We start from the raw sequence: 19,894 nt of genomic DNA, 5'->3' as shown, positions 1-19,894 counted from the left end.
GTGGAACATCGGCTACGATTGGGTGCTTCGCGGGGCCACGTTGCGGGGGGTCAGCGTGACCTGCTACGCTGACGACACCCTCGTGTCGGCCCGCGGCAGCACCCATCGTGAGGCGGCGTATCTCGCCACGGCGGGAGTGGCGCATGCGGTCCACCGCATTCGTGCTCTGGGCCTTGAGGTGGCCTTGCACAAGTCCGAGGCCCTGATCTTCCACGGACCTCGGAACGCGCCACCTCAAGGGCTGACGATCACTGTCGGCGGAACTTCCATCACCATCGGGTCGACGATGAAGTACCTAGGACTCGTCCTCGATGGCAGGTGGAAGTTCGAGGAGCACTTCCGGCGCTTGGCCCCAAGACTGGTGGCTGCAGCCGGAGCGTTGGGCCGCATATTGCCCAACGTCGGGGGACCGGGTAGTTCCTGCAGGCGGTTGTACTCCGGCGTGGTGCGTTCGATGGCACTCTACGGTGCGCCGATATGGGCGGACGCTCTGAGCGCTCGCAACGTCGCCTCGCTGCGACGTCCGCAGCGGGCGATGGCGCTCAGGGCGGCTCGGGCGTACCGGACGGTGTCATACACCGCGGCCGGCTTGCTGTCCGGAAGCCCGCCATGGGACCTCGAGGCCGAGATCAACTCGAGTGTCTACTGGCGGGCCAAGGCTGCAAGGGCGGGAGGGACTCGACTCGTCCCGCGAGTAGTCCAGCAGTGGAGGGAGGAGGGAAGACGCCGCCTCATGGAGAAGTGGGAGGATCGGCTACGAGTTCCGGATGCCGGTGGGGAACTCGTGGCGGCGATCCGCCCGGTCTTGAGAGAGTGGGTCGAGCGTAAGCACGGCCCACTGTCGTACCACCTGACGCAGCTCATATCCGGGCACGGCTGCTTCGCAAAATACCTGTGCGAAGTGGTCGGGAGAGAGCCGTCGGTGGTATGTTTACACTGCGACGACGGAGCCGTGGACACGGCCGAGCACACGCGCGCAGAGTGCCCAGCTTGGGCGGAGCCTCGCGCAGCCCTGTCCACGGCCATTGGATTGGACATCTCGCTTCCGGCCCTTATTCGAAAGGTGGTCACGAGCGAAGAGGCGTGGGCGGCATTACGGGTCTTCAGCGAAGCCGTAATGTCCGCGAAGGAGGAGGCGGAGCGACGGCGGGAGGACGATCCCGATTCGCTTCCGCTGCGCCGACGGAGACCTGGTCGGCGGCGCCGTGACCATCTGGGCCGGATGCATTAACCCGGACGTGACACAGAGTGGACGGCGGCGGAACTTTACATCCGCTGCCGCCTGGCCTCCAGCGGCGGACTCGGGGGGAGTCCGTCGCGGTTCTGACGGAGGCGGAGACGGAAGGTGCGCCGTAACACCTGGCGCGCCTTTCGCGGCGAGTCGCCCCTTTACAGCGACGGCCGCTGGCAGGGCCGCGGTGGTGAGCCACGCGCGTTCCCGTAGCCCTGTCGCCTGCGGTGAGGCGGAAATTCTAGGAGGTTTTAGTGGGTAGGACGGGGCCTTCTGCCCCGGGAGTCCCACATATCCGTCCCGGTCCCCCTTCGGCCGGGCGGAATGCGTAAATGCATTTCCTCCTAGTAAAACAAAAAAAAAAAAAAAAAAAAGGTTAGGTTAGGTTAGGTTAGGTTAGGTTAGGTTAGGTTAGGTTAGGTTAGGTTAGGTTAGGTTAGGTTAGGTTAGGTTAGGTTAGGTTAGGTTAGGTTAGGTTAGGTTAGGTTAGGTTAGGTTAGGTTAGGTTAGGTTAGGTTAGGTTAGGTTAGGTTAGGTTAGGTTAGGTTAGGTTAGGTTAGGTTAGGTTAGGTTAGGTTAGGTTAGGTTAGGTTAGGTTAGGTTAGGTTAGGTTAGGTTAGGTTAGGTTAGGTTAGGTTAGGTTAGGTTAGGTTAGGTTAGGTTAGGTTAGGTTAGGTTGGGGTACATGTCAGTCGCCTCCTCGTGGCGTACCCTGGGCAACGGGGCCGGCTTGAGCTTGCTCGCCGGCCACGGCTAAGACTGACGCGGCGGGTCAGGGGTCGCTCCCGGTACATCTCTATTAACAGAGTGTGGACTGTGGAGCGGCTTCGTGGCAAAGAAGGGGGAGTTTTTCTTTTGTAAATTTTATTTTCTTTTCTTTTCTTTTGTTTTCCTCTTATTTGAGTTTGCTTTTACTTCTTTGTTTTGTTTTGTTCTGTTTTCGTTATTATTTTGTCTTTTGTTTCGTTTGCTGTGTTGTGTTTTGTTTTGTTTGTACATTTTTGCTTTGTAAATATTCTTGTTCCTACTTCTGTAGTGGGGTCGAAACGCGACCGCACCTGCTTAGATGCAGGCGCATCTAAGCGGGATTCGTTCGTCTGTCTTCTCGTTCACTGAGGAGCAGACCTTTCGGCGGGTCCGCTGAGTCGGGTTGGCCGGACAGCGGACGGAGGCATGATTCAATGCCGCCGTCGGGGGGCTGGGCTTAACCGCCCGGCCCCAGAGGAAGGACACCTCTCAGATAAAAAACCACCCAATCCCAAGTGGCTTCGCAGCGCGATGGGATGCATGGCCGAGGGGTAGATCGGTCCCGACTGCATTTCCTTTCCCACCCTTCCTCATCCTTATTCCTTCCTCCTCCTATCCTTTCTTCATCCCGCCGGCAGCCCCGGCACAATTTTGAAAATGAGTGCTACCGTAAAAAATTATTCCTCAGGGGGGTGTCAATCCCTCCCCGATCCGCTTCACGGATCGGGCAGTCCCAGATCGAAATCTGAGGGGGACAAAGTCGCACGATCGATTCCATCAAACGACCATACCGCGAGCCTAACGGACACATGCATGACAACGGAAGGACAAGACGACACGGTGGTGGAAGTGGGCGCCCCGATGGCGCGCACTAAAACCAGAGACCCAGGCGCACCCAAGATACCGGTTGTCCGGCTGGAACGACTCTCCATAGAGTCGATCCCGTCGGTCGGCACGATGGACACTACAAACGACTTACCTGGCGAAGGACGAAAGAAAGGGGAGAAGCGGTCCCACACAGAGGATAGCCTCTCGAGCTCCGAGAGCGACGCAAGCGTACAGCCTAGCGACGCAGAATGCTCGGAGCCATCAATCAGCAGGTGGTTGAAACCCACCTCCAGCAAGAGAGGGCGTGGCAGACCTGCGACGCACGGGTTATATGTTGGGCTCGGCAAGTCGCAAGCCGAGCTCAACTCCCAAAAAGAAAAGGAGCGACGCTTCCAGGTCGAAGACACACTGGCCGCTTATAATGAGGCGGCCAAGTTGGCGTTAGAAGAGAGAGCGGCCCGCTCTAGGAACCGACAGGCAGAAGCACATACCGAGGATGCACCGAAGACGTCCGCCGCTTTGGACACGACCGTCCAGCAGGCGTTAGACGTGGTGCTCCAGGTTGCCGACAAATCGGGCAACCTGAAGGGTACGTTCGTCAGGGCTCTGAAGACTGCCGCCGACACCATCAAAGGTGCGGTGGCGGAACTCAGAGCTCTGACCATGTCGGAAGAGGTGGCCCGCTTGGAGGCCGCAAACGCGCGGCTCTCGGGTCAGTTGTCCGAGCTCCGGAGGGAGGTGGCCCAGATCCGAGCGAAACCTCCAGAACAAAGCGAAGGGAGCCTGAAGAGAATCATGGAGGAGGCTCTGCGGTGCAGCCGGGAGCAGTTCAGCAACATGCTGAACGCCCGGATGGAGGGCATCGAGCGTCGCCTCCTTCCGGAGCCTCGGCTGCGGCCTCCGCTGGCTGCAGACCGCAAGGCGGCAGAAGCTGCGACTACGACAGCACGGGTGACGGCACCGGTCGAGCCGCCCACTGCCAAAGCCGCGGACACGGTCGCGAGCTCTGCAACGGCCCGACGCAAAAAGAAGACAAAAGGCCCCAGTATGGCTGCCCAGGAGGCGGCAGCGGCTGCGGCTAAGAAACCCGCACCTCCGCCAGCGTCGCGGCCGGGTAGCTCCGGAACATCTTGGGCGGCTGTTGTTCGACAACAGCCGAACAAGCCGCCCAAGAAGACTAAGGCGGCAACGGGATTGGCAAAGGCGGCCAGAAAAGAGAAGAAGGAAAGGCGTCCTGAAAGGAAACTCCGCTCTCCTCGCACCGCGGTGATCACCATCACCCTGAAGCCCGGTGCCGAGGAGAAGGGCCTGAAGTATGAAACTGTCCTGCAACAGGCGAAGAGCCGCATCAAGCTGAGCGAGGTCGGCTTGACTGCGGTGCGGTTCAGGACGGCGGCCACTGGAGCGCGGATGCTAGAAATCCCGCCGGGCACCGTCGACGCGGAGAAGTCGGCGGATGCTCTTGCGGCGAAGCTCCGCGACGTCCTGAGTCCGGACGAGGTCCAGGTCCATCGACCGACGAAATGCGTCGAGATCAGAGTCATGGATCTGGACGACTCAGTGACGCCGGAGGAGGTGGTGGCAGCGGTGGCCACAGAAGGAGGTTGCTCCGAGGGCGCTATACGGCCGGGCGTGGTTGTCCGGGGCGCCAACGGCTGCAGGTCGCTGTGGCTCAGCTGTCCAGTCGCGGCGGCCAAGAAAATCCTTGTAACCGGCAGAATAAAAGTGGGGTGGATCTCGGCGCGGGTGCTTTTGCTCGAGCCGAGGCCGCTCCGTTGTTACAGATGCCTAGAGGGAGGCCATATGGGGGCCGTTTGTAATAGGGGCGTGGACCGCAGCCGTTTGTGCTTCCGCTGCGGCAAACCCGACCACAAGGCCCGCGAATGCACCGCCGCTGATGCGAACTGCATCCTGTGCTCAGCGGCCGGTAAGCCAGCGACGCACGCCTTGGGCAGTAAGGCGTGCCAGGGCAGCAAAGCTCGCCCTGTCAAAAGAACGGGAGGTGCGGTGACGAAAGGGCCCGTCACCGTGTCCCTAAGGACTGAGGAGCCTATGGAGACCGCACACTAATGGCCCTGCGTTGTCTCCAGGCCAACTTGAACCACTCCGCCAGAGCCCAGGACCTCCTAGTCCAGAGCATGGCGGAGTGGCAAATCGACGTGGCGGTGGTCTCGGAGCCCTATGTCGTTCATTTACGGGACGACTGGGTGTCCGACCACGAGGGAGTGGTGGCAATCGTCGCCCCTGCCGTCGCCGGTTCCCCTGCTATCGAAGGGGTAGCCAGGGGCAGAGGGTTCGTCGTCGCAGTGGTCGGGGGTATGGCGGTCGTGGGCGTTTACGCCTCGCCCAACCGGAGTCTCGCGGAGTTTGAACAGCTACTCGTCGAGGTCGGGGTTCTGGTCGGGCAGGCATCGCCCAACCCGGTGTTAGTTGCGGGGGACTTCAATGCCAAATCTACGGCTTGGGGTTCCCCTGCGACGGACGCCAGGGGCGAGGCGCTGGAGGAGTGGGCCGTGTCGCTGGGGCTCGCGGTGACCAATAGTGGGTCGGAGAGCACGTGCGTGCGGCAACAGGGCGAGTCGATCGTGGACGTAACGTTCGCGTCCATCGCCCTAGCCCGCCGTGTTCGAGGCTGGAGGGTGGAGACGGCCGTGGAGACTCTATCGGATCATCGATACATCCGATACGATGTCTCCGCGGTTCCAGTCGTCCGGCCCGCTGTTGTGCGGTCAGAAGGTCCGCGGTGGAGTCTGGGCCGCCTCGATAGCCAGTTGGCAAAAGAGGCGGCCATCGTGGAGGCCTGGTGCGCCGGTTCCGACCCGGTCGTCCAGGTCGACCGAGAGGCTGACCGACTCGGCGCCGCCCTGTTCCGCATCTGCGATGTGGCGATGCCGAGAGTCAAGCCTCAGACTCCACGTCGCCGCGTATACTGGTGGCGGCCAGAACTGCGGCAGCTACGGAGAGCCTGCGTTGCGGCTCGTCGCCGGTACACCCGGACAAGGAGAAGGAGAGTCCGCGACCACGATCTGGAGGCGGCCCTTTACACCGCCTACAGAGACGCCTGTGTTACGCTGCAAAAGAGCATAGCACAGGCGAAGGAAGCGGCCTGGACGGAGTGGCTGGAGACCCTCGACAGGGATCCGTGGGGGAAACCGTACCGGGTCGTGAGAAAAAATCTCCGACCCTGGGCACCACCACTAACCAGCACACTCGAGCCGCGCTTGCTGGCAAGTGTGGTCGACACGCTCTTCCCGGAGCGGAGCGAATTCGTGCCACCATCGATGGCGCCCAGACACCGCGAAGACATCGGCGCCGACCATCTGGCGCCCCCGGTTACCGAGTCGGAACTGGGTGCGGCTGTTCTGAGGCTCCGCTCAAAACGAACGGCCCCGGGGCCCGATGGGGTACCGGGACGCGCACTGGCGGTCGCACTGGGCGAGATGGGTGAAAGCGTCCGGCGTCTATTCTCCACCTGCATGGCTCAAGGCAGGTTCCCCGATCGGTGGAAAACGGGAAGGCTCGTACTCATCCGCAAGGAGGGTCGAGCCCCCGATCAGCCGTCGGCCTACCGACCTATCGTGCTGCTCGACGAGGTGAGCAAGCTCTTTGAGCGTGTGCTCGCCGTCCGCCTAGTCGACAGCATGGAGCCCGGCCTCAACGAGCGACAGTATGGCTTTCGCCGTGGCCGCTCGACGCTGGACGCGATCGCCAATCTAAGGGACCTGGCAGAAGAGGAGGTGACTCAGGGCGGGGTTTTGTTGGCTGTCTCGTTGGACATATCCAACGCCTTCAACTCCCTGCCCTGGGAAGTCATCCGAGAAGCGCTGAGGTACCACAACGTGCCGTGTTACCTGCAGCGACTGATCGGTGACTACTTTGCGGGCAGAGCAGTCTCCTACCCGACGAGCGACGGTCATAAAAGAAGACCAATGACGTGCGGTGTTCCACAGGGCTCGGTATTGGGGCCCCTTCTGTGGAACATCGGGTACGACTGGGTGCTGCGCGGGGCCACTCTGCGGGGGGTCAGCGTCACATGTTACGCCGACGACACCCTCGTGTCGGCCCGCGGCAGCTCCCATCGGGAGGCGGCGTATCGAGCCACAGCCGGCGTCGCACACGCGGTTCACCGCATCCGAGCACTGGGCCTCGAGGTGGCCTTGCACAAGTCCGAGGCCCTTGCTTTTCATGGACCTCGGAACGCGCCACCTCAGGGCATGACCATCACAGTGGGCGGAACTTCCATCACCATCGGGTCGACGATGAAGTACCTAGGACTCGTCCTCGATGGCAGGTGGAAGTTCGAGGAGCACTTCCGGCGCTTGGCCCCAAGACTGGTGGCTGCAGCCGGAGCGCTGGGGCGGATTCTCCCCAATGTCGGAGGACCGGGAGGCTCGTGCAGGCGCCTGTACATCGGCGTAGTGCGATCGATGGCACTGTACGGGGCGCCGATATGGGCGGACGCTCTGAGCGCACGCAACGTTGCGTCCCTGCGACGTCCGCAGCGGGCGATGGCGCTCAGGGCGGCTCGGGCGTACCGTACGGTATCGTTCACTGCAGCCTGCCTGCTGTCCGGAAGCCCGCCATGGGACCTCGAGGCCGAGATATCTTCGAGCGTCTACTGGCGGCTGAAGGCAGCGAGAGCGGAGGGAGACCAACCCCATCCTCGGGAAGTTCGGAGCTGGAGGGAAGAGGCCCACGGAAGGCTCTTCGAAAAATGGAAGGAGAGGCTACGGGTCCCGGGAGCGAGCCGGGAACTCGTAGAGGCCATAAGGCCAGTATTGAAAGAGTGGGTCGAGCGAAAGCATGGCCCACCCTCTTACCATCTGACGCAGCTTCTGACCGGCCACGGATGTTTCGCAAAATATCTGTGTGACGTGGCCGGCAGAGAGCCATCACCGACGTGCCATCACTGCGACGACGGAGCCGTGGACACGGCCGAGCACACGCGCGCAGAGTGCCCAGCCTGGGCGGAGCCTCGCGCAGCCCTGTCCACGGCCATTGGATTGGACATCTCGCTTCCGGCCCTTATTCGAAAGGTGGTCACGAGCGAAGAGGCGTGGGCGGCATTACGGGTCTTCAGTGAAGCCGTAATGTCCGCGAAGGAGGAGGCGGAGCGACGGCGGGAGGACGATCCCGATTCGCTTCCGCTGCGCCGACGGAGACCTGGTCGGCGGCGCCGTGACCATCTGGGCCGGATGCATTAACCCGGACGTGACACAGAGTGGACGGCGGCGGAACTTTACATCCGCTGCCGCCCGGCCTCCAGCGGCGGACTCGGGGGGAGTCCGTCGCGGTTCTGACGGAGGCGGAGACGGAAGGTGCGCCGTAACACCTGGCGCGCCTTTCGCGGCGAGTCGCCCCTTTACAGCGACGGCCGCTGGCAGGGCCGCGGTGGTGAGCCACGCGCGTTCCCGTAGCCCTGTCGCCTGCGGTGAGGCGGAAATTCTAGGAGGTTTTAGTGGGTAGGACGGGGCCTTCTGCCCCGGGAGTCCCACATATCCGTCCCGGTCCCCCTTCGGCCGGGCGGAATGCGTAAATGCATTTCCTCCTAGTAAAACAAAAAAAAAAAAAAAAAAAGGTTAGGTTAGGTTAGGTTAGGTTAGGTTAGGTTAGGTTAGGTTAGGTTAGGTTAGGTTAGGTTAGGTTAGGTTAGGTTAGGTTAGGTTAGGTTAGGTTAGGTTAGGTTAGGTTAGGTTAGGTTAGGTTAGGTTAGGTTAGGTTAGGTTAGGTTAGGTTAGGTTAGGTTAGGTTAGGTTAGGTTAGGTTAGGTTAGGTTAGGTTAGGTTAGGTTAGGTTAGGTTAGGTTAGGTTAGGTTAGGTTAGGTTAGGTTAGGTTAGGTTAGGTTAGGTTAGGTTAGGTTAGGTTAGGTTAGGTTAGGTTAGGTTAGGTTAGGTTAGGTTAGGTTAGGTTAGGTTAGGTTAGGTTAGGTTAGGTTAGGTTAGGTTAGGTTAGGTTAGGTTAGGTTAGGTTAGGTTAGGTTAGGTTAGGTTAGGTTAGGTTAGGTTAGGTTAGGTTAGGTTGGGGTACATGTCAGTCGCCTCCTCGTGGCGTACCCTGGGCAACGGTGTCGACGACTTTTTCGTCGGCAACGGCTAAGACTGACGCGGAGGGATGTCGCGGGGCCGCTCGTGGTGCGTCTCTGTTTGAGCAGAGTGGACCTTGTGAGTGGCTTCGTGACAATTTGGGGGGTTTTATATTTTATATTTTGTTGGTTTTGTTAAGTTTTTGTTGTATATACAATTCTTTTGTTTTGTTTATTTGGTGTTAATAGTATGTTCATGGAGGATTGGTCTTCGGGATCTTTTGAGTCACCGGAGACCTGAGGAGGAAACTCGTAATCCTTCTCCGAGGTGTCGTGGACATGTCTCGCGACTTCGTGTTGGACCGAGGGTCTTGCCTTAACTGGCCGGACCACGAGGAAGAAAACCTCTATAAAAATTACCCCGAATCCCAAGTGGCGACGCAGCGCGAGGGGATGCATGGCTGATGGGAAGTTCAGTCGCAACTGCGATCCCCGTCAGGGTACCAGCCGACACCCTTGACGAGTTACGCTAGGCTTATCCAGGTGCAGGGGGCACCACCTGGACGGACCTTCACTTCCCCCATACTCGTGGGATTTTATATGGAAGTTCAAAAATCAAAAACTCACAACGGACAACGAAGTGCTAAACGATTGGAAACTGACGATATGGCGGTGGAGGTGGGCGCCCCGATGGCGCGCGCTGAAACCTTTTACCCTGGCGTGAAAAAAGGACTTGCTGCCCGACCTGTTCTACTCTCTGAGTCGGACTCGTCGGTCTGCAGCGTACGGACGGCGGAATCACCGGGTTCGGCTAGTGAATTTTGTGATCGGCGAAGAGGTGAAAAACGAACTCATGCTGGTGGTAGTTGCTTGGGCTCTGACAGCGACGCGAGCCCTGCTGCACAGCAGGGCGACGACCTGAAATCAATAAATAGGTGGCTGAAACCCGCCAGCAAGAGAGGGCGGGGCCAGCAGCTCACCCATGGAAAATACGTTGGCCTGGAGAAGGCACAGATGGAGTCCAGAAGTGTGCAGTCGGCAAAGGACCGTCTTCAAGCAGAAGATGCGTTGGCTGCCTACAATGAAGCGGCCAAATTAAAAATTGAAGAGAGAGCAGCTCGTTTAAGAAATCGTAATACTGAGGGTACTTCGGAAGGCGCACCGAAGACGTCTGCCACTTTGGATGCAGCCGTCCAGGAGGCTTTAGGAGTGGTGCTTCAGGTTGCCGACAAATCGGGCAACCTGAAGGGAACTTTCATTCGGGCCCTGAGGACTGCTGCGGATACTATAAAAGGTGCGGTGGCAGATCTCAGGGCGATGACCATGTCGGAGGAAGTGGCTCGACTGGAAGCGGCCAACGCGCAGCTTTCGGGCCAGTTGGTCGAGCTGCGCCGCGAAGTGGCCCAGATGCGTCGGCAACCGGTGCTGGCAGACACAAATGTTCAGCGTGTTGTGGAGGAGGCTTTGCGTTCAAACCGGGAGCAATTCGGCAACATGCTGAACGCTCGGATGGAGGGCATCGAGCGCCGCCTTCTTCCGGAGCCTCGGCTGCGGCCTCCGTTGGCTGCTGACCGCAACGCGCCGCGGGCTGCTGCTGTGGCTGAAGAGACTGTCGAAAATGTGGGTGCTCCAACTGCATCAGTATCTGTTGTTCCTTTGGCTAACAGAAAAAAGGTGAAACGGACAAAACGACCAACTCTGGCTGCCCAAGAAGCGGCAGCTAGAAGAATTCCGGAGATAACTACAGCGGATCAAGGTACTTCTAAGGCGTCCTGGAGTGCCGTTGTTCGAAAAACAGCAAAGAACAAACCGGCTAAGAAGACAACCATGAATTCAATGATGGAGAAGAAGGCCCCTCGCAAGAGGAAGCTCCGCCCTCCTCGCACCGCGGTGGTCACAATCACCATAAGGCGTAGCGCTGAAGAAAACGGAATGACATACGAGCAGGTCCTGGCTCAGGCAAAGAGCAGCATAAGATTACATGAAATAGGCCTGACATCTATTCGGTTTCGGATGGCGGCCACGGGAGCGCGGATGCTCGAAATACCGCCGGGCACCAGTGAACCAGAGAAGGCGGCAGATGCCCTGGCGGACAGGCTCCGCGAGATCTTCAGCCCGGACGATGTCCAGGTTAACCGTCCGACTAAGTGTGTTGAAATAAGGGTCATGGACTTGGACGACTCTGTTTCAGCAGAGGAGGTTGTGGCAGCGGTTGCTGAGGAGGGAGGATGCTCGGCAGGAGCGATTAAGCCGGGTACGATTATTCGGCGCTCGAGTGGCTCTGGTTCCCTCTGGCTTAGCTGTCCTGTGGCGGCTGCTAAAAAAGTGGTGGAGGTTGGTCGCGTGAAGGTGGGATGGGTCTCGGCGCGAGTGATGCTACTCGAGCCCAGGCCTTTACGTTGCTATAAGTGCTTCGAGGGGGGTCATGTAGGGGCCAAATGCGACAGAGGTGTTGACCGCAGCCGCCTGTGCTTCCGCTGCGGTCTGCCCGGCCACAAGGCCCGTGAATGTGCCGCCCCTGAAGCAGAATGCGTCGTCTGCTCAGCGGCTGGTAAGTTGGCGACACATGCCGTTGGAAGTAAGGCGTGTCCGAGCAATAAAGTTCATCTTGTAAAAAGAATAAGAGGAGCGGTAACGAAAGTTCCCGTTACTGCGTCCCTACGGACATTGGAGGTGACAATGGAGACTGCATCGTAATGGCCTTGCGATGTCTCCAAGCTAATATTAACCATTCTGCCAGGGCTCAGGACCTTCTAGTCCAAAGCATGGCAGAGTGGCAAATTGGGGTAGCAGTGGTATCTGAGCCCTACCTCATTCCTTCACGGGATGACTGGGTCTCCGATCATGAAAGAGTGGTGGCTATCGTTGCCCCTGCTGTTGTCGGCTCCTCGCCCATCGAGGGTGTAGGCAAAGGTAGGGGGTGTGTGCGTGCCATTGTAGGCAGTGTAGCGATTGTGGGAGTATACGCCTCTCCCAATCGGACTCTCGCCGAGTTCGAGCAGTTGCTCGTCGAGGTTGGGGCTCTGGTTGGGCAGGTATCGTCGAGTTTGGTGTTAGTGGCGGGGGACTTCAATGCCAAATCTATGGCTTGGGGTTCCCCTGTGACGGATGCCAGAGGAGAGGCTTTGGAGGAGTGGGCAGTTTCGCTGGGTCTCACGGTGATCAACAGTGGGTCGGAGAGCACGTGCGTGCGGCCACAGGGCGAATCGATCGTCGACATTTCGTTCGCGTCCAACGCCCTGGCCCGCTGTGTTCGTGACTGGAGGGTGGAGACGGGGGTGGAGACTCTATCGGATCATCGATATATCCGATTTGATGTCTCCACGGTTCCCGTCGTCCAGCCGGCTGTTGAGCGGTCAGAAGGTCCGCGGTGGAGTCTTGGTCGTCTCGACAGCCAGTTGGCAAAAGAGGCGGCCATTGTGGAAGCCTGGTGTGCCGGTTCTGACCCGGTAGTCCAGGTCGATCGAGAGGCTGATCAACTTGGTGCCGCCCTGTTTCGCATTTGCGACGTGGCGATGCCAAGAGTGAAGCCTCAGACTCCACGTCGCCGTGTGTACTGGTGGCGCCCGGAACTCCGCCAGTTGCGGCGGGCTTGCGTTGCGGCTCGTCGCCACTACGTGAGGAGCAGAAGAAGAAGGATACGCGATCATAACTTAGAGGGTGTCCTCTACACTGCCTACAGGGCTGCCTGTGAGGGTCTTAAAAAGGCCATTGCACAGGCTAAAGAAGAGGCTTGGAAGGAGTGGTTGGCGACGCTCGAGAGGGATCCGTGGGGGAGACCGTACCGGGTCGTGAGGAAGAAGCTCCGACCCTGGACTCCTCCGCTCACCAGCGGTCTCCGGCTGCCGTTCGTGGAACACGTTTTGGAAGAGCTCTTCCCTGAGCGAGGAGCATTCGTTCCGCCGATGAGAATACCGACTTCCTCCTCAAATCAAGAGGTAGTGGATCAGGCGTACCCGGTTACCGAGGCGGAGTTGCGTGCGGCTGTTCTGAAGCTCCGCTCGAGAAGAACAGCCCCTGGGCCTGATGGGGTACCGGGGTGCGCCTTGATGATTGCTGCAGAGAAGGTCGGAGAGTACATTCGGCGTTTGTTCTCTGCATGTCTGGCTCAAGGCAGATTCCCCGAGCGGTGGAAAACGGGAAGGCTCGTACTCATCCGTAAGGAGGGACGAGCCCCTGATCAGCCGTCGGCCTATCGACCTATCGTGCTGCTCGACGAGATTAGCAAGCTCTTTGAGCGTATAATCGCAGCCCGTCTGGTCGGTAGTATGGAGCCTGGCTTGAGCGAGGTGCAGTTTGGCTTTCGTCCTGGTCGTTCGACGCTGGACGCAATCGCTAAACTGAGGGAGCTTGCTGAGGAGGAGGTTTCTTGGGGTGGGGTGTTGTTGGCAGTGTCATTGGATATTTCCAATGCCTTCAACACTCTGCCCTGGGAAGTAGTTTTGGAGGGGCTCAGATATCATAATGTGCCGGGCTACCTACGACGAATCATCGCCGACTACTTCGCCGGCAGGGCGGTGGCGTATCCGACAGTGGAGGGTGGTTATGGTAGGAGGAACATGACGTGCGGTGTTCCACAGGGCTCGGTTCTGGGGCCGCTACTGTGGAACATCGGCTACGATTGGGCGCTTCGTGGGGTCATGCTGCGAGGGGTCAGCGTAACCTGTTACGCGGATGACACCCTCGTTACGGCCCGCGGCAACTCACATGAGGAGGCAGTACATTTAGCGACTGCAGGTGTGGCACATATGGTCCGCCGCATTTGCGCATTAGGTCTCAAGGTGGCCTTGCACAAATCTGAGGCCCTAGTCTTTTATGGTCCTCGGAAAAGGCCACCTGAGGGTATGGTTTTAAATATTGACGGAAGTTCCATCTCCGTCGGGTCAGCGATAAAATACCTTGGACTAGTCCTTGACGGAAGGTGGAAATTTGACGAGCATTTTCGGCGCTTAGCCCCGAGATTGGTGGCTGTTGCTGGAGCTCTTGGGCGAATATTGCCAAACATTGGAGGGCCTGGATCGATTTGCAGGCGGCTCTATACTGGCGTGGTGCGCTCGATGGCACTCTACGGTGCGCCGATATGGGCGGATGCTCTGAGCGCTCGTAACGTCGCCTCACTGCGACGTCCGCAGCGGGCGATGGTGCTCAGGGCGGCTCGGGCGTACCGGACGGTGTCATACACTGCAGCTGGCTTGCTGTCCGGAAGTCCGCCATGGGACCTCGAGGCTGAAGTAAACTCGAGTGTCTACTGGCGGGCCAAGGCTGCAAGAGCCGAGGGGGGCCGACCCCACGCTCGTGAGGTTCGGCAGTGGCGAAAGGAGGCACATCAGTGTCTCCTTGACAGATGGGAGGATAGACTACGAGTCCCACAAGTTAGTGGGGAGCTCGTGGCGGCCATTCGGCCTGTTTTAAGACAGTGGGTCGAGCGTAAGCACGGCCCACTCACATACCGCCTGACGCAGCTCATGACCGGTCACGGCTGCTTCGCCAAATACTTGTGCGAAGTGGTCGGGAGGGAGCCGTCGGTGGTGTGTCATCATTGTGACGATGGAGTCGTGGACACGGCAGAACACACGCGCGCAGAGTGCCCAGCTTGGGCGGAGCCTCGCGCAGCCCTGTTCACGGCGTTTGGAGGTGACATTTCGCTTGCGGCCTTAGTCCGCAAAATGGTCGCAAGTAATGAAGCGTGGGCGGCATTACGTGTTTTTAGCGAAACTGTAATGTCCGCCAAGGAGGTGGCAGAGAGACAGCGGGAGGATGACATAAATTCTCTCCCGCTGCGCCGACGTAGATTGGGTCGTCGACGGCGTGATTACGTAGGGAGGATAGCTTTAGGATAGTGTTAGGATTAGATTAGATCAGACTAGGTTAGGTTAGGTTAGGTAGGTCAAGTTAGGCCGGTTAGGTTTAGGTAGGTCAAGTTAGGCCGATTAGGTTAGGTTCGAATAGGTTTAGGTTTAGGTTAGGTTAGGTTAGCGTAGATTAGGGTAGTCTCGGTTAGTTTCTGTCAGCCGTTGACGCCCGGCCTCTAGTGGCGAACTCGGGGGAGTTCGTCACTTCGACACGGAGGCAGAGAAGGAAGGCGCGCCCTGGGCGCGCGTCCTTGTGTTCAGTCGCCTTTCAGCGGCTGCCGCTGGTGGGGTCGCGGTTGTAAGCCGCAAGCGTTCCCGTAACCTCACCACCCTGCGGCGAGTTGAAAAGTTCGAGGAGGTTTTAGTGGGTAGGACAGGGCACTAGGCCCTGGCACGGGGCATTAGGCCCCGGTTGAGTCCCACATACCCGTCCCGGTCCCCCGGCCGGGCGGCATGCGTAAAGGCATTTCCTCCTCGTTAAACTAAAAAAAAAAAAAAAAAAAAAAAAAAAAAAAAAGGTTAGGTTAGGTTAGGTTAGGTTAGGTTAGGTTAGGTTAGGTTAGGTTAGGTTAGGTTAGGTTAGGTTAGGTTAGGTTAGGTTAGGTTAGGTTAGGTTAGGTTAGGTTAGGTTAGGTTAGGTTAGGTTAGGTTAGGTTAGGTTAGGTTAGGTTAGGTTAGGTTAGGTTAGGTTAGGTTAGGTTAGGTTAGGTTAGGTTAGGTTAGGTTAGGTTAGGTTAGGTTAGGTTAGGTTAGGTTAGGTTAGGTTAGGTTAGGTTAGGTTAGGTTAGGTTAGGTTAGGTTAGGTTAGGTTAGGTTAGGTTAGGTTAGGTTAGGTTAGGTTAGGTTAGGTTAGGTTAGGTTAGGTTAGGTTAGGTTAGGTTAGGTTAGGTTAGGTTAGGTTAGGTTAGGTTAGGTTAGGTTAGGTTAGGTTAGGTTAGGTTAGGTTAGGTTAGGTTAGGTTAGGTTAGGTTAGGTTAGGTTAGGTTAGGTTAGGTTAGGTTAGGTTAGGTTAGGTTAGGTTAGGTTAGGTTAGGTTAGGTTAGGTTAGGTTAGGTTAGGTTAGGTTAGGTTAGGTTAGGTTAGGTTAGGTTAGGTTAGGTTAGGTTAGGTTAGGTTAGGTTAGGTTAGGTTAGGTTAGGTTAGGTTAGGTTAGGTTAGGTTAGGTTAGGTTAGGTTAGGTTAGGTTAGGTTAGGTTAGGTTAGGTTAGGTTAGGTTAGGTTAGGTTAGGTTAGGTTAGGTTAGGTTAGGTTAGGTTAGGTTAGGTTAGGTTAGGTTAGGTTAGGTTAGGTTAGGTTAGGTTAGGTTAGGTTAGGTTAGGTTAGGTTAGGTTAGGTTAGGTTAGGTTAGGTTAGGTTAGGTTAGGTTAGGTTAGGTTAGGTTAGGTTAGGTTAGGTTAGGTTGGAAGTACATTTTAAAAATTTTTTTCGTGTTTTCTTCGCGGAAAAAATTCTCTTAAATATTACTTTGCGCTCTCATTTGCTCCCTGCATTTTGAATTTCTCTAAACTTTTAATTTCACCTGTTTTACCTGTTTTTTCTTGCTTTTTTCGATTTTTTCCCAGTTTTTCCTCCACAGTAAATCCATCTGCTGTCCTACCTCTTTCCGTTGTTCGGCGCGATTGTGGGGCCCTCTGTCCTGCATCCGTCGACGCATCACACTCCCGGATCGGCCTCTCCGTTCCGGAGATATTCGGAAAAAACCGAAAATTTTGTTAGCTTTTTTCTTTGCATTTTTTATATTTTTTAATTTTAACTTTTTTATTTGCATTCGTATCTCTTTCTACTGTTTGGCGCGTTTGTGGGTCCTTCTGTCCTGCATCCGCAGAGATATCACACTACCGGATCGGCCTCTCCGTTCCGGAGTAATTAATTTTTTAAACCAAACATCGAATCGATTATTCGTTAAATAATCGGTTCACGCTTTAAAGTCTACCTAAGCGGTTCGAATCTTCGAATCGTCGAAGTACATTTTAAAAATTTTTTTCGTGTTTTCTTCGCGGAAAAAATTCTCTTAAATATTACTTTGCGCTCTCATTTGCTCCCTGCATTTTGAATTTCTCTAAACTTTTAATTTCACCTGTTTTACCTGTTTTTTCTTGCTTTTTTCGATTTTTTCCCAGTTTTTCCTCCACAGTAAATCCATCTGCTGTCCTACCTCTTTCCGTTGTTCGGCGCGATTGTGGGGCCCTCTGTCCTGCATCCGTCGACGCATCACACTCCCGGATCGGCCTCTCCGTTCCGGAGATATTCGGAAAAAACCGAAAATTTTGTTAGCTTTTTTCTTTGCATTTTTTATATTTTTTAATTTTAACTTTTTTATTTGCATTCGTATCTCTTTCTACTGTTTGGCGCGTTTGTGGGTCCTTCTGTCCTGCATCCGCAGAGATATCACACTACCGGATCGGCCTCTCCGTTCCGGAGTAATTAATTTTTTAAACCAAACATCGAATCGATTATTCGTTAAATAATCGGTTCACGCTTTAAAGTCTACCTAAGCGGTTCGAATCTTCGAATCGTCGAAGTACATTTTAAAAATTTTTTTCGTGTTTTCTTCGCGGAAAAAATTCTCTTAAATATTACTTTGCGCTCTCATTTGCTCCCTGCATTTTGAATTTCTCTAAACTTTTAATTTCACCTGTTTTACCTGTTTTTTCTTGCTTTTTTCGATTTTTTCCCAGTTTTTCCTCCACAGTAAATCCATCTGCTGTCCTACCTCTTTCCGTTGTTCGGCGCGATTGTGGGGCCCTCTGTCCTGCATCCGTCGACGCATCACACTCCCGGATCGGCCTCTCCGTTCCGGAGATATTCGGAAAAAACCGAAAATTTTGTTAGCTTTTTTCTTTGCATTTTTTATATTTTTTAATTTTAACTTTTTTATTTGCATTCGTATCTCTTTCTACTGTTTGGCGCGTTTGTGGGTCCTTCTGTCCTGCATCCGCAGAGATATCACACTACCGGATCGGCCTCTCCGTTCCGGAGTAATTAATTTTTTAAACCAAACATCGAATCGATTATTCGTTAAATAATCGGTTCACGCTTTAAAGTCTACCTAAGCGGTTCGAATCTTCGAATCGTCGAAGTACATTTTAAAAATTTTTTTCGTGTTTTCTTCGCGGAAAAAATTCTCTTAAATATTACTTTGCGCTCTCATTTGCTCCCTGCATTTTGAATTTCTCTAAACTTTTAATTTCACCTGTTTTACCTGTTTTTTCTTGCTTTTTTCGATTTTTTCCCAGTTTTTCCTCCACAGTAAATCCATCTGCTGTCCTACCTCTTTCCGTTGTTCGGCGCGATTGTGGGGCCCTCTGTCCTGCATCCGTCGACGCATCACACTCCCGGATCGGCCTCTCCGTTCCGGAGATATTCGGAAAAAACCGAAAATTTTGTTAGCTTTTTTCTTTGCATTTTTTATATTTTTTAATTTTAACTTTTTTATTTGCATTCGTATCTCTTTCTACTGTTTGGCGCGTTTGTGGGTCCTTCTGTCCTGCATCCGCAGAGATATCACACTACCGGATCGGCCTCTCCGTTCCGGAGTAATTAATTTTTTAAACCAAACATCGAATCGATTATTCGTTAAATAATCGGTTCACGCTTTAAAGTCTACCTAAGCGGTTCGAATCTTCGAATCGTCGAAGTACATTTTAAAAATTTTTTTCGTGTTTTCTTCGCGGAAAAAATTCTCTTAAATATTACTTTGCGCTCTCATTTGCTCCCTGCATTTTGAATTTCTCTAAACTTTTAATTTCACCTGTTTTACCTGTTTTTTCTTGCTTTTTTCGATTTTTTCCCAGTTTTTCCTCCACAGTAAATCCATCTGCTGTCCTACCTCTTTCCGTTGTTCGGCGCGATTGTGGGGCCCTCTGTCCTGCATCCGTCGACGCATCACACTCCCGGATCGGCCTCTCCGTTCCGGAGATATTCGGAAAAAACCGAAAATTTTGTTAGCTTTTTTCTTTGCATTTTTTATATTTTTTAATTTTAACTTTTTTATTTGCATTCGTATCTCTTTCTACTGTTTGGCGCGTTTGTGGGTCCTTCTGTCCTGCATCCGCAGAGATATCACACTACCGGATCGGCCTCTCCGTTCCGGAGTAATTAATTTTTTAAACCAAACATCGAATCGATTATTCGTTAAATAATCGGTTCACGCTTTAAAGTCTACCTAAGCGGTTCGAATCTTCGAATCGTCGAAGTACATTTTAAAAATTTTTTTCGTGTTTTCTTCGCGGAAAAAATTCTCTTAAATATTACTTTGCGCTCTCATTTGCTCCCTGCATTTTGAATTTCTCTAAACTTTTAATTTCACCTGTTTTACCTGTTTTTTCTTGCTTTTTTCGATTTTTTCCCAGTTTTTCCTCCACAGTAAATCCATCTGCTGTCCTACCTCTTTCCGTTGTTCGGCGCGATTGTGGGGCCCTCTGTCCTGCATCCGTCGACGCATCACACTCCCGGATCGGCCTCTCCGTTCCGGAGATATTCGGAAAAAACCGAAAATTTTGTTAGCTTTTTTCTTTGCATTTTTTATATTTTTTAATTTTAACTTTTTTATTTGCATTCGTATCTCTTTCTACTGTTTGGCGCGTTTGTGGGTCCTTCTGTCCTGCATCCGCAGAGATATCACACTACCGGATCGGCCTCTCCGTTCCGGAGTAATTAATTTTTTAAACCAAACATCGAATCGATTATTCGTTAAATAATCGGTTCACGCTTTAAAGTCTACCTAAGCGGTTCGAATCTTCGAATCGTCGAAGTACATTTTAAAAATTTTTTTCGTGTTTTCTTCGCGGAAAAAATTCTCTTAAATATTACTTTGCGCTCTCATTTGCTCCCTGCATTTTGAATTTCTCTAAACTTTTAATTTCACCTGTTTTACCTGTTTTTTCTTGCTTTTTTCGATTTTTTCCCAGTTTTTCCTCCACAGTAAATCCATCTGCTGTCCTACCTCTTTCCGTTGTTCGGCGCGATTGTGGGGCCCTCTGTCCTGCATCCGTCGACGCATCACACTCCCGGATCGGCCTCTCCGTTCCGGAGATATTCGGAAAAAACCGAAAATTTTGTTAGCTTTTTTCTTTGCATTTTTTATATTTTTTAATTTTAACTTTTTTATTTGCATTCGTATCTCTTTCTACTGTTTGGCGCGTTTGTGGGTCCTTCTGTCCTGCATCCGCAGAGATATCACACTACCGGATCGGCCTCTCCGTTCCGGAGTA

Source organism: Vanessa tameamea, chromosome 26 (genome assembly GCF_037043105.1).
Source record: "Vanessa tameamea isolate UH-Manoa-2023 chromosome 26, ilVanTame1 primary haplotype, whole genome shotgun sequence".
NCBI classification, from domain to species: Eukaryota; Metazoa; Arthropoda; class Insecta; order Lepidoptera; family Nymphalidae; genus Vanessa; species Vanessa tameamea.
The sequence above is the reverse complement of the archived record's forward strand: the minus strand, read 5'-3'. Positions refer to the sequence as shown.